Source organism: Coenobita brevimanus, chromosome 38 (genome assembly GCF_032717465.1).
Source record: "Coenobita brevimanus isolate Jiangsu-jjx chromosome 38, ASM3271746v2, whole genome shotgun sequence".
Lineage (NCBI taxonomy): Eukaryota > Metazoa > Arthropoda > Malacostraca > Decapoda > Coenobitidae > Coenobita > Coenobita brevimanus.
Genome location: NC_136991.1, coordinates 51192780 through 51206193, shown reverse-complemented (window position 1 = coordinate 51206193; position 13414 = coordinate 51192780). Strand labels below are relative to the sequence as shown.

General features: G+C 45.2%; 1 protein-coding gene across 1 annotated transcript in view; it reads right to left on the bottom strand.

Annotated features, from left to right (window-relative positions):
• Positions 1-13414, bottom strand: part of ced-6 (PTB domain-containing adapter protein ced-6) — a 102087-nt gene that overhangs the window by 77055 nt on the left and 11618 nt on the right. The gene's annotated exons all lie outside the window — the stretch shown is intronic.

Genomic DNA, 13414 nt, shown 5'->3' with positions numbered 1-13414 from the left:
CCAATCCCTCTCTCACTGCCTTCCTTCCTCCCCTCCTTCTCTCCTCCCTTCCTCCTCTCTCTCAATTTTTCCCTTCCTTCCTCCCTCCCCTCCTCCATACCTCATCCCTTCCTGTCCTCCTCACTCCTTGTTACCCTCCTTCCCTCCCCCTCTCACTGTCTCCCTCCTTCCCTCCCCCTCTCACTGTCTCTCTCCTTCCCTCCCTCTCACTGCTTCCCTCCCCCTCTCCATTCCTACCTAAAGCACTCTACCCACATCCCCCGCCCCCAGTTTATAAATCATCTCTCTCGTCCCATTCTCTCCACAACCCTCCACATTCTCTTCCTAGTCTCTTCCGCAGCTTCTTCCTGTTGTCCACCTTCTCTCTTCTCTCCCTATTCTTTCTCTGCTTCTCTCCCTATTCCCTTCCTCTTATCACAAGTCTCCCTTCCATCCTCTTCGGCACTTTCTTCCTATTTTCATTATATTTTATTCTACATTCTTTGTCTCTCACCTTCCCCCTACCACTCTTGATTCTCTTCTTTTATCACACATTTTCTTGTCTTCCATCTTCCCATTATCATCTCTTCTTATTCCCCTTTATCACACATTCTTTGGCCTCCTGTTTCAGCTTCTTCCCATGTCCTTCTCTCATCGTAAACTCCTAAACCTCCCATACCATTTTCTTCCCATTCCCTTCAGCTATTATTATCAGACACTCTTTAGTCCCCCATTTCAGCTTCCCTCTCTTTCCTTTATCTCTAATTCTCTGTCCTAAGTCTTTCTTCCATCCTTTAGTTTAGCATCTAATCCTCCTCACTGTCTTCCCTTCTCACAAATCTTTCCAGAGTTTATTTCTTACTGACCCCTTAACACGGGATCAGTTTTTTCCAGTATCATTTTTTTCTGTCACCAAAAGATTCCATGCAAATTATATGACCCATCGCAGTGAAAAAGGATGCTTATATAGTCACCATCCGAAGGACTAAGTAATGTCGACCCAGCCTCATTTCGTCACTCCCAAGGTCTAATGAATCAACCTCTTACAAAGCAAAACAATCTTCCCAGTTCCGTCAGAGGAAAATTTACAAACTGTAGAAATACAATGATAACTGCACCTCCACTTAGTTGGTGTTTCAGATGGATCGATATTTTCCGTTATGTATTCGTCAAATTTTGGGAAGATGCTTGTGTCTGTGTGTACAAAAGAAGGTAGGGCAAGAAATCACACGGTGTACCTACTGTAAGACTCCTCAGTCAGTGGGGTGGCCTCCCAAAGGACTTCCAGGCACTGCATTCCTACTAGAGATAACGACCCTTCCACCCACGACACAGCAACACCCACTTTCACATACCTCATCATCTTCCACCTCATGTGTCCCTCTTCAACTCAACATCTTACACCCTGCTCCTCCTCCTCCTCCTTTAAGATTCCTCAGTCAGTGGGGTGGCCTCCCGTAGGACTTCCAGGCACTGCAATTCCTACTACAAGAGGTAACGACTCCTCTTCCCAGGGTACACCATCCACTCTCACATATTTCACTTTCTACCACGGAATGTGTCTCTCGTCACTTCACCTCTATGTTATACACCCTAGTTCTCCTGCATTTCATTAGGTCCACGGTACTGAACCTGCTCAAAATTTCGAGACAAAAGTATGTTACATGGGTCACTATGGAGTCTGACAGCGAACAACTGATGCTGCACAGAGACGGATGCCTTCACGTAGCAGCACCGATATAACTGGCCGGGTACACTGACCGGTTATCCACACGTCCTTCACCTCCCTTCCTGTCAACCAATGGGCGGATGGTGGACTGCAGAAGGGAAACTACATCCTGCAGTGCACCGAGTTCCTGGCCATATAAGCTTGGGGGAATAACAACATGTGCCCCTTACCATGTGCTATACAGTCACATGCATCCTTTTCACACACCCTCTGCCAGTTTGACAATGAAAGGAAACTGCAGGCGTAATTAGTATCATTAGAGCTTATTATCAGTTTCCCTCGTGGTATTTGAGGCCTCCAGTTACCAGTTCCGGTTTATCCTCTCCTCACTCTATTATTACTACTACTATTACTACTACTACTATTATTATTATTATTATTTTCTTGTAGGGAACAATCTTTTCAACTTCTGGCTCGTGGTTTCTTCTTCCGTGCATTAAAAAAAAAAAATCCCATACCCCACGCTCCATGCATGGGTGATAGTGTGAGTTATAGGTGTTCTAAGCGGCTCTGGAAAATTCTGAACACCTCTCCCTTATTGACTTATTCCCCCACCAAGCCTCAGTATCGTCTTGTATGTCACTGATGGAAACTACGTCGACATCAACATAAAAGACTGTTAAGATGTACTATGCCAAATAAATCGCCGTGGGAATGGTGTTACGAAGCCTCCTATCCCAGGTTTTATACAACCCACAGCCACAAACATCAACACGAGAACATCTATCTATCTCTATCTATATACCTAGGCTGCTTCCCCCAAGGAAAGGGAGGTAGCCGAGACAGGACGACTCACTCTCCATTTACTCATCCATTCAAACACATTCATTCGCATCTTAGCCCCAAAGGGGAGAACGGACAGATCCTCACCGCATCACACCGCACAAGGGTCAACTGCGCAATGCAAGCAGTGACATCCACAGCAGGGCCCGACAGCAGAACTGGTTTACCCCTGCCACATCATAACAGACCCATCCCCTTACCCGCACCTGACCTGACTAGCTGATCAGACCAAATGCGGGAGAATATCCCCTCAGGGCTGCGTCATCACTTATTCATTCACAATTTCTCTCCATTTATTTCTGTCACGCACAGCCACTCTTCCTTGCTCAACGGACATCCCTCTCGCATCCAGCGCTCTCTTCACACTGTCCATCCATCCTATTCGTGGTCTTCCTCTCAGTCTTACACCTCTCACATCAGATCTAGTTATCTTTTTCACCAATCGCTCATTATCCATTCTCTCCATATGCCCAAACCATTGCAACACCCTCTGCTCAACTCTACCAGCCATCTCCCGAACAACTCCCGAGAACATGTTACCTGAAATTAAATAAAGTCGTCTGGAGGTATGAAGCACAAACCAACACGTCACCTTAGTGGACACATTAATATAGACATTAATAGACATTAGTGCAAGTGGAGAGGCCATACATAGGAAGCAAGAAAATAAACTGAAATAAAATGTAAAGTCTTGTAGCGAGACAGTACCATAAGGCGAGGGTGCAGCTTGTTCGTGCCTGATACAATTACTGTACAACATGACCACCCTCTAGCTGTCTCACTCCTCCCCTCTCATCCCTCCATCCACTCCTCTCATCTTTCCTCTCCTCCTACCTTCTCTCCACTCCACACCCTCTCTTCCTACCCTTCCTCCATCCTCTCTTCCTACCCTCCTTCCACTCTCTGTCTCCAGCCTTCATCTTCTCTTCATATACTTCCTCCACCTTCTCTTCCTATCCTCCTTCGCTCCTTTTTCCTACCCTCCATCTTAGCTTCTTTCGTTTTCTGTCTCTGCTCGCTCTCCTTCTCCTCTCCCCTTCCTCTCTCCACAGTCTCATATTCCTCCTCTTCTTTCCTCCTTCCCTCCATTCTCTCTTCACCTTCTTGTACTACCTTTCCTCCACTTTTCTACTCTACCTGCACTCTCTGCGTCTCATTCCTTCCTCTCTTTACACCGTCTCCCTTTCCTTCATCCCTTCCTCTCCGTCTCCCATTCCTCCTCTCCTCCTCCTTACTTCCTCCCCTCTCTCTCCTGCATTCCTCCTCTCTCCACCATGACAGCACACAATCTTCCTGTCTTCCACACGTTCCTCTTATTCAACTTCACACCACACACTCCTCTCAATTCTCCCTGTCCCCTCCTTTTCTTTCTTACCTCCCCCTTCTCTCCTCTTTTCTTTCTCTCCTCCCTCTCATTTTCCTTAATTCCCTTCCCTCCTTTCTCTCCTTTCCTATGTTTAGCTAACTTCTCTATTTTCTCGTCTCTACCTTCCATCACTCTTGCTGTCTCTCTCTCGTCTATATCAAACAATATCGTATCATATATTCTTCCACGCCCCCTTTTAATCTGTCATACTGATTCATTTTCCATCTCTTTAGTCTCGCTTTTCTTCCTCTCTACCTACACCAATCTCTCTCTCTCTCTCTCTCTCTCTCTCTCTCTCTCTCTCTCTCTCTCTCTCTCTCTCTCTCTCTCCAATATACTCTCCTTTTTTGTCAATTTCTTTGGTCCCTTATTTGTCCTACCTATTCTTCCCTTCTTCCTTCTCTCCTTCACCTCTTCTATTCCTTCCTTCCCTCCTCCAACTCTTCCTCCTCCTCCTCTTCCGTCTTTAAAACTCCTCTTCCTTCCTTCCTTCCTTCCTTTAATTTGTCCTTATCTCCAACTTTTTTTCCACTCCTCTCTTTTCCTTCCTCCAGGTATTCTTCCTCCTCTCCTGTCTCTCTTCCAACTCTTCTCCCCTTCCTCCTCCTCCCCTCCACCATCTTCCCACCTGTCAATCCTCCCCCTCTACCTTACCGCATCCCCCCTACTCTCCATGTGTTTTTCTCCCCTCCTGTTGCTCCTCCCCCCCCCTCTCTCTCTCTCTCTCTTCCATAACAACTCTCATCCAGTCCCTTCCCTCAGCTCTAACTGCCCATGTATACATTCATACCAGTATACACCGTTATACACACACACACACACACACACACACACACACACACACACACACATATATATATATATATATATATATATATATATATATATATATATATATATATATATATATATATATATACACACACTATATTTAACCATACCAATTAACCTTTGCATGAATAATAATAATAATAATAATAATAATAATAACAATAATAATAATAATAATAATAATAATAATACCATCATCATCACTATTATTATTAAAGTTGGGAGGGTGAAGAGGTGAGTGTGGGTGAGAGTAACGGTGAAGTGAGTCATGCAGGAGTCTCCCACGGTACCACACCACCACACTCTCCCACGGTACCACACCACCACACTCTCCCACACCACCTTCACTACATCCACTCCTCATCCCTCACTCCTCCACATCTCTCACCTCCATCCACCCCTGCTAACTCACTTCACTTCCACTCCTTCCACATCTTCTAACTCCCCCTCCACATCTCCTCTCACCTCCACTTCTTCCATCTTTCCTATCTACCCATCCCTCCTTCACATCTCCACTACTTCCACCCTCCCTCCCCTCTCTCCCTCCCTTCCCTGCCCCTCATCACCCTCACTTCCTCCCCCAACCCTCTCTGCCAACTCTCAGTCTTCTTCCCCTCTCCCTCACTTTATCTTCACCCCCTCCATCTCCCCCCACCATCTTATTCAAGCTCCACCTCATCTTATACTTGCTCCCACCACCCTCCCACCTCTCTCTCTCAACCAGCCATCCCCAACCCTCTACCCTCCCCTCCCCTCCACCACCGCCTCCCTCTACACCCTCCTCCTCCTTCCCCCTCTACAGCCTCGCCTCCAGAAGCCCCCGCTCCCCTCCCCTCCCCCTACCAACTACTTCCCTTCCTCTCCACCAATCCTTCCCTTCCCATCCCATCTCCTCTACTAACCATTCCCTTCCCTTCCTCTCCCCATTCCCTCTTTCACCCATTCTTTTCATCTCCCATCTACCACGCCCCCCCCTTCCCTTCCCTAAAGTAACTCTCCCCTTTGCTATCTCCCCCCTCCTTATCTCCCCTCTTCCCTTCTCCTCACTCTTCCCCTTTCCCAGGTTCTTTCCTCTCCACCCCCTCCTCTCCCTTCCCCTTCCCACACCAACACTTCCCTTTCCCTCCCCTTCCCTCCATTCCCCCCTCCCTACTCCCCTCCCCTATGTGTTCCCAGTGCACCATCTTACGCCGTTCACTTTCCCTAGCGCTGTTCACTTCCTGTTTGCACTACGCACTCTCACGCACCTCACCAACACCTATTACTCACTCTCACTCACTCCTACTCTGGCACGCCCTCTCACTTACTCCGTTTTACACTCTTGCACACTCTTACTTAACTCACACCATTTTCACACGCCCCTCACCAACACTCAGCACCCACATTCACTCAATCATACACACTTTCACACGCTTACACACACTCACATCCTTACACTCCTATGCACTCAGAGTCTCCTTACATATTCTTACACATTATACACATACTCTGCATGTTCTTACAATCTTGCACTCTCTCACTCACCCTACATAATATCCTTACACACTAACTCACACTGCTTACCCTTACACTTCAGCACATTCTAACTCACTCTTCACAATTTTTACACCCCTACACGCTCATTTATTCACTCTACACACTACCCTAGCACACTTCCACCATCACTTACTCACCCTATGTGTCGTTCACACTTACACACACCCATTAACTCACACTACACATCCTTTCACACTTCCACATTCAGTTACTGACCATATAAATCTGTCACACACACACACACACACACACACACACACACACACACACACACACACACTCACAAAACTATCACAACTCTTACTTATGGTACAGCTTGGGTCCAGAAACAGGAAAAACAAACAAACAAACAAACAAACAAAAACAAACAAGAGTACATCCACCTGACTAATAAAAATTCACTGATGTACTTGTTCTGTTGAGTGTACAAACAAATCACCTCACAATGTACATCCACCTCTGGCTAATACAGTAATAAGCACGTCTAAATGTGCTAAATGTACAAGTTAGCAACGTCACAGCGTACATCCACCTCTAACAATGAATACTGTACTTCCTTTATTAAGTACACGTGCAAGTAACCCCACATTGTACACCCACTACACTACCTCGCTGCAATAAGTGTACATGCTACTAACCCCACACACAGTACATCCACCTGTGAGCAGCGTCAAGCCAAGAGAGCACATTGCACAACTGGTTTGAAATGTCAGCTGTGCTCGGTAAACACAGCTGACTGACGCTCTCCTGCTGAAAAGGAGAGTCGTGTTGCATAAAAAGAGAGTACGGCTGCACAAAAAGAGAGTCGTGCTATAAACAAAAGAGGGTAGTTATATAATTCTCTCTCTCTCCCTCTCTCTCTCTCTCTCTCTCTCTCTCTTAACTGGGCAAGCAGTTTATAATTCGCTGATGCTAATTAATAGTGTCCATCTCTGAAGCAATCCTATTAAAAAAAAAAAAAAATGACAGCAGTTCATTTACCCTAACCGGACAATGTTCCCTAACCCCATTCAGCTCAGTTGATGACCCTAACACCTCTTCCTAAGCGATTTATTTTGCTTATTACACCTTACTCTCCTGTTATTTAAATCATTCTAATACCACCATACTCGGCATACATAACGCACAAAATTATAGTACCCGGTCATGTCCAAAAATAAATCGCTAAGGAAGAGGTGCTAGGGAAAGCGACAAGAACACGCGTCTACATCTAACCTCTTCACTTCCGTGTCTCCAAAAGCTGAATATTATAGAGTTATGACACGAAAATAACGAAAAATACAACATAGTACTGAAAGGCGTTGTTTGGTTACGTATCACCGTCCTGAAGCTGATTTATTTTCCTTTGACGAAACTAGGACCCTTATTCTCGTCGGTAAGAAAGCTCCCTAACACCTTTTCCTTAGCGATTTCCCCCTAACATCTTTTCCTTAGTGATTTCCCTAACGCCTTTTCCTTAGCGATTTACCCCTAACACCTTTTCCTTAGCGATTTCCCCCAACACCTTTTCCTTAGCGATTTCCCCGTAACACACTTTCCTTAGCGATTTACCCCTAACACCTTTTCCTTAGTGATTTACCCCTAACACCTTTTCCTTAGCGATTTACCCCTAACACCTTTTCCTTAGTGATTTACCCCTAACACCTTTTCCTTAGCGATTTACCCCTAACACCTTTTCCTTTGCGATTTCCCCCTAACACCTTTTCCTTAGTGATTTACCCCTAGCACCTTTTCCTTAGCGATTTACCCCTAACACCTTTTCCTTAGTGATTTACCCCAACACCTTTTCCTTAGCGATTTCCCCCTAGCACCTTTTCCTTAGTGATTTACCTCTAACACCTTTTCCTTAGCGATTTACCCCTAACACCTTTTCCTTAGCGATTTCCCCTAACACCTTTTCCTTAGCGATTTCCCCCTTACCATCTTTTCCTTAACGATTTACCGAGAACGACAGGGAAACGATGCAACAAAATCCTCCTTCAACCCATCCCTCCTGTAAAGCGACACGATCAGACCCCTCTTCGTGACTAGATTTCCTTTGCATCAAGAACAAGGAAATCCCGGCATATATTGTTACCATGTCTCGTTCCTCCTGCATAATCAGAACTTTGGTACGAGGAAGAGAACCGAAGTGTAATGAGACGGCAGACAAAACCGGCTTATGGGGGCTGGCACACTAATGATTCCGCACCTCATTTCATTATTATTTTTTTTGCACAAATAGCGAAATGACGGTATAAAGTCTCCCAAAGTTTCTCGTTCTTGCATCAAAAGCAGGTCTTGGTTACGAGAATGCACAGGATAAATGTAAGGTACGGTATATTTCAACAGTTATCCACCCCAACCTCCTGTACAGTAACTTGAGCCTTGAACTGAACGCGCTCCGCTACCAGGTATCATATACAGATTAACCCTAGACCATTTAATTCACCACTCAAAGCACTACCCATACGGAAAGAAAATTCACCACTCGTGCACTGAGTTTCCTTTATTCACGTTATGCTGTGGACATTGAGACAAACCATCATTCATTCATCATCACCCTGACCCTCTCTCCCGTAAGCAACCCAGAGTCATATGGCTACAAAATTCGCCATCCTTGCACTGCCTTTCCTGTCACTCATGCACTCGACATTCATCCACTCCCACGTCATCACAACACCTTAACCTGATTTCCTCACAAGCAATACAAAGCACTATTCACATGGGCTCCTGTGTCACCCTCCCTACACTGCCTTCCTTGTCACACATTCAGTCGACACTCATCCATTCTCCCATCATCATGCTGACCTTATTTCCTCTTAACTAACAACGTGTGACCCATTATGGATTCGCGTCACCCACGTCCACTGCCTTTCCTGCCGTCATGCATGCACTTCACATTCAAGCAACTTCATCCATCACTTCAACATCCTGCCTTTACTTCCTCATTATATAGGCCCTCTTACCCACTCCTTTCCCACAACAAACACAAAACTACTGCCCATACGGTCTCACGTCCTGCTGTCATATATCCACACACACACACACACACACACACACACACATCTTCCGTACAGGTTCACTTCCGGCCTGGCGCCACTTTCTACTGCCGTGTTAGGCAATAAGACAGTGCTGTTCCCGCCCTCCCTCACGCCTGCACGCACTCGGGGTCGCACGCACATACACACGTACATGTACACGCACACACACACACACACACACACACACACACACACACACACACACACACACTAGAAACCAACACTCGTCAATTCCATCATTTTAGTCTAGAGGCAAATCTCTGAGAGTCATCTGTGGCGTCATGTAAAGAAAACTAAAGCAGGTGTTTGAGGCAGGCTAATATAGTTTTATAAACACGACAGTGCATTTGCTTTAACCTGACAAACATCACTACACATTTTAAGCTAGATTGATGGCCACGTGTAGTCAGATTGGAGGGATGATTAAACTGTTAGCCAAAGAGACTCGTTCCTTCCTCATAACTAATATTCAACACGACTTAGTATTTAGGCTGAGACAGATCCCTCAGATGGAAATAAGTCAACAATACATACGGTGAGACGCTGGACATGAGGTGGATTAAAATGAATGGGTAAGACATGAGGGGGGTCGATTTGACTAGTAACCAAAGAGACTCGCTCCTACATTTAAGGTTCATGGAGTTTTACGCATCTATAACTCAGCAGTCCAGCTGTGAGTCCGCCAACTCGCTCAGATGAAAACGAACTGATTATTGGTACAGTGAGAGGTTAGACTACAATGGCTGGCGCTGAGAGAGAGAGAGAGAGAGAGAGAGAGAGAGAGAGAAATGTGAGTTATTTCCATTGTTAGACTACCAAACACGTGCCAGACTAGATACGGTATCAACATAACGTATCACAGCACTCAATGCCCCATCGCCCACTGCTCCCTTCAACCTATGTCTCTTCGCCGCACTGTTGCATCTTTACCTCTTTTCTATCGCTACTTCAATGGTCACTGCTCCCCTGAACTGTCTACTTGCATTCCTGCACCACTATGCACCCGCCTAGCAAAACACACACAAACCTTTTCTGTTCAATTCTCTAATACGAGTTAGCCGTCACTCCAAGTCCTTCATGTACGGAACACGTCAACTCTGGAACTGTCTTCCTGTCTTTTTTTTTTCTTTCTTTCTTTTTTTTTTTTTTTTGAGGGAACAGTCTTACAGGCTTCTGGCCTATGGTTCCTTCTTCTTGAGGAAAAATAAATAAATAAAAGCCTCTCTCAGCTTTAGAATTTCAGCCTGCAGCGCACTGAGATAGTGGCGTTGAAATATCTTGTAAACTGTTGCTTTAACACCGCACAACAAACACCAAGACCACACAAACACTTGCCAAAGTTCCAAGAGTAAACCCTGGGAGTTAAAACATAACTAAAACCCACATAAACATAAAAACCGTAGGTATGCCCAAACAGCACTCTCAAAATGTACCTGAAAAACGTGCTTTGCATATATTACAACACCCAAAGCACACCATCTGCATATCCAAACACAACGTTAATTCCTGGGAGCGGCACATCACGTAACATTAAACATCACCATCATCATCATCACCATCAGCATCATCAACATCATCATCATGGTGAGGCATGATCTATAACGCACGAGAAACTTATAGTGGAAGAATTAATCAATAAACTAAATAACCACAAATAAAAATCCTGACTCAACGTACGGTACTAATCTGTTATGCCGTAAGGGGAAAAAATCAAACAGAAAATATCAATCTAAACCACCAGATCAAAGAGGTCAATAGAAGAACTGATGACTGGGAGAGGTGTGGAAAAAGTAAGCACACGACGCTTTCATGGGTATAAACACTTCTTCAATGACGTCACTGGCTTAAGAAAACATATTCCCAGTGTAAAGGCATTGCACTGTGTCCTAAAGGTGACCCATAATTGCGTAGCTGTTGGTGGGGTCGCTGGTGGGGTCGTTCTTGGTAGGTGGTTGGCTGGGTATTTCCACTGATGTCGCAAGTCTTCGCTAAGTGCCTGTTGGACTCTCCTTCCTACACTGTTTGTCATTTTCGTTACCTCCCTCCTCCTCGTCGGCCCCTGAATTTATCTTTATTCTAGCATACTGTCTCGTATGTTTTTTCTTCTGTCATATTAATCATCATTCATATTTATGCCTCCCCTGTCCTCCTTTTGCCATTCCACCTCTGTCCGATACTGTGTTATTTCTGTCATATCTTTCCTCCTTTTATATTTCTCTGATCTCTCTCTCTCTCTCTCTCTCTCTCTCTCTCTCTACTTCAGCTCGAAGAATTACACATCAGTCACAGTCTTCTCTGTAACAAAGTCTCCGTTGTACCATTAGATCTTAAGCAGTTTGTGTTCCTTTGTACTCCTCTTTCTGGTGCTGTTTGTGTTCCTTTGTACTTTTTCTGACGCTGTGTTCCTTTGTACTCCTTCTTCTGATGCTGTCTGTGTTCCTTTGTACTCCTTCTTCTGATGCTGTTTCTGATCCTTTGTACTTCTTTTTCTGATACTGTCTGTGTTCCTTTGTACTCCTTTTCTGATGCTGTCTGTGTTCCTTTGTACTCCTGATGCTGTGTTCCTTTGTACTCCTTTTCCTGCCGCCGCCAAACATTAACCAAACCTCAGAGAACGATCGAGTAAAAATATCACACGTAAACACTGTAATGCCTGATAATATTTTACGACCATGGAGATTTCTTCATCGTTCAAACTGGTTAGGATCCTTGTAAGATTACTTCTCTTGGTCTGAGGTTAACCCCGAGTCAAGGTTAACCCTTTTAATCCCCTGACTCCTATTTACACATGATTTTACTCACCTTCGGATATTTCTCAAACTGGAGAGGTGAGGTATAGCTTTCCTTAACCCCTTTATACTGCGTACTCGCCCAAGTTTAATAAAACCGTCTGACACTTTCAGGAAAACAGAAAAGAGGGCACTGGAGTAAAGGGGTTATTCCCATGAACGTTTATGGCTATGAGTCGATAGGCGGAGGGCGGAACGCTAAATACCCCTCCAGTAAAAGTCCATACACACAGGAACACTAGGCAGGAATGGGACAGGCTGAATTAGATAAGAATGCCTCGAAATAAAGGAGTTAATACGGGCAATATGTAGCATTATCTAGTTCAATAAAGCACTCGAGGTGAATGAGACAGCGACCTGTAGTAGTAAAGCTTTCAAGACCATACCGAACACCTTCTAGCTAATAAATAAATAAAACAGTGAGAGAAATAATTCGAATAAAAACAGCTTGATGGTAGGAAGACAAAGAGCAAAAAACATCCCCGAGGTGAAGAAGCCAAAGCCCAGCCAGAGAACCTTCCTCAACCCTCAGCACCGATCACTTCCACGAAAAAAATTATAAGTAGGAAAAAAGGGATATGTAAGAGGGGGAGGCGGGGAGGCATTGTTACCAGAAGGATGGAGTAGGGAAGCATCCTTGAGCCTACGTCACACACACACCCTACTGATCTGGCAACCTTGGGACCTTCCTCTACCTTGTATTCCACTATATTACTACCGCCGTACCACATCACCACCACAGCCTACTCTACCACATCTCCTCCATCACCACATCTCCATTACACCAGCATACTACTACCACGCCCCTATCAGTACCAAATCAGCAACACACCACCACCTCCACCATCACACTACCACCACCACCACCACCACCACCACACCCACGTCTCTGCCACCACAACCAAACTTCCACCACACCCACGTCTCTGCCACCACAACCAAACTTCCACCACATTCCCTTCTCTGCCACCACAACCAAACTTCTACCACACCACCACCACCACCACACCTGCCAGCCTCCCAAGTTAGTCCCTCTTTGGAAACCTTGTAGTATTATCTGTGCATTTTCTCTCTCTCCACCCCAGTCTGCTTGGGTGCTTCTTTCCATGTTTTGATTCAACGTATACGGGACTTGAATCTGGTTACTTCGTTTCCCCCTTTCTCCATGTTCACTAGGAGTACAATAGAACTAGATGTACAAAGAGAGAAGGGGGAACAATAACACTCAGCAAAAATTGATTACCCAGATGCAGCTGATAGACACCAACCATTTTTTTAAGGAAACATGTTACACGTTCTCAGTCTTGTGTTCTTTCTTTTTTGTACCCACCCAACCCCCCAAGAGGTCGTATTTGCTCTCTCTCTCTCTCTCTCTCTC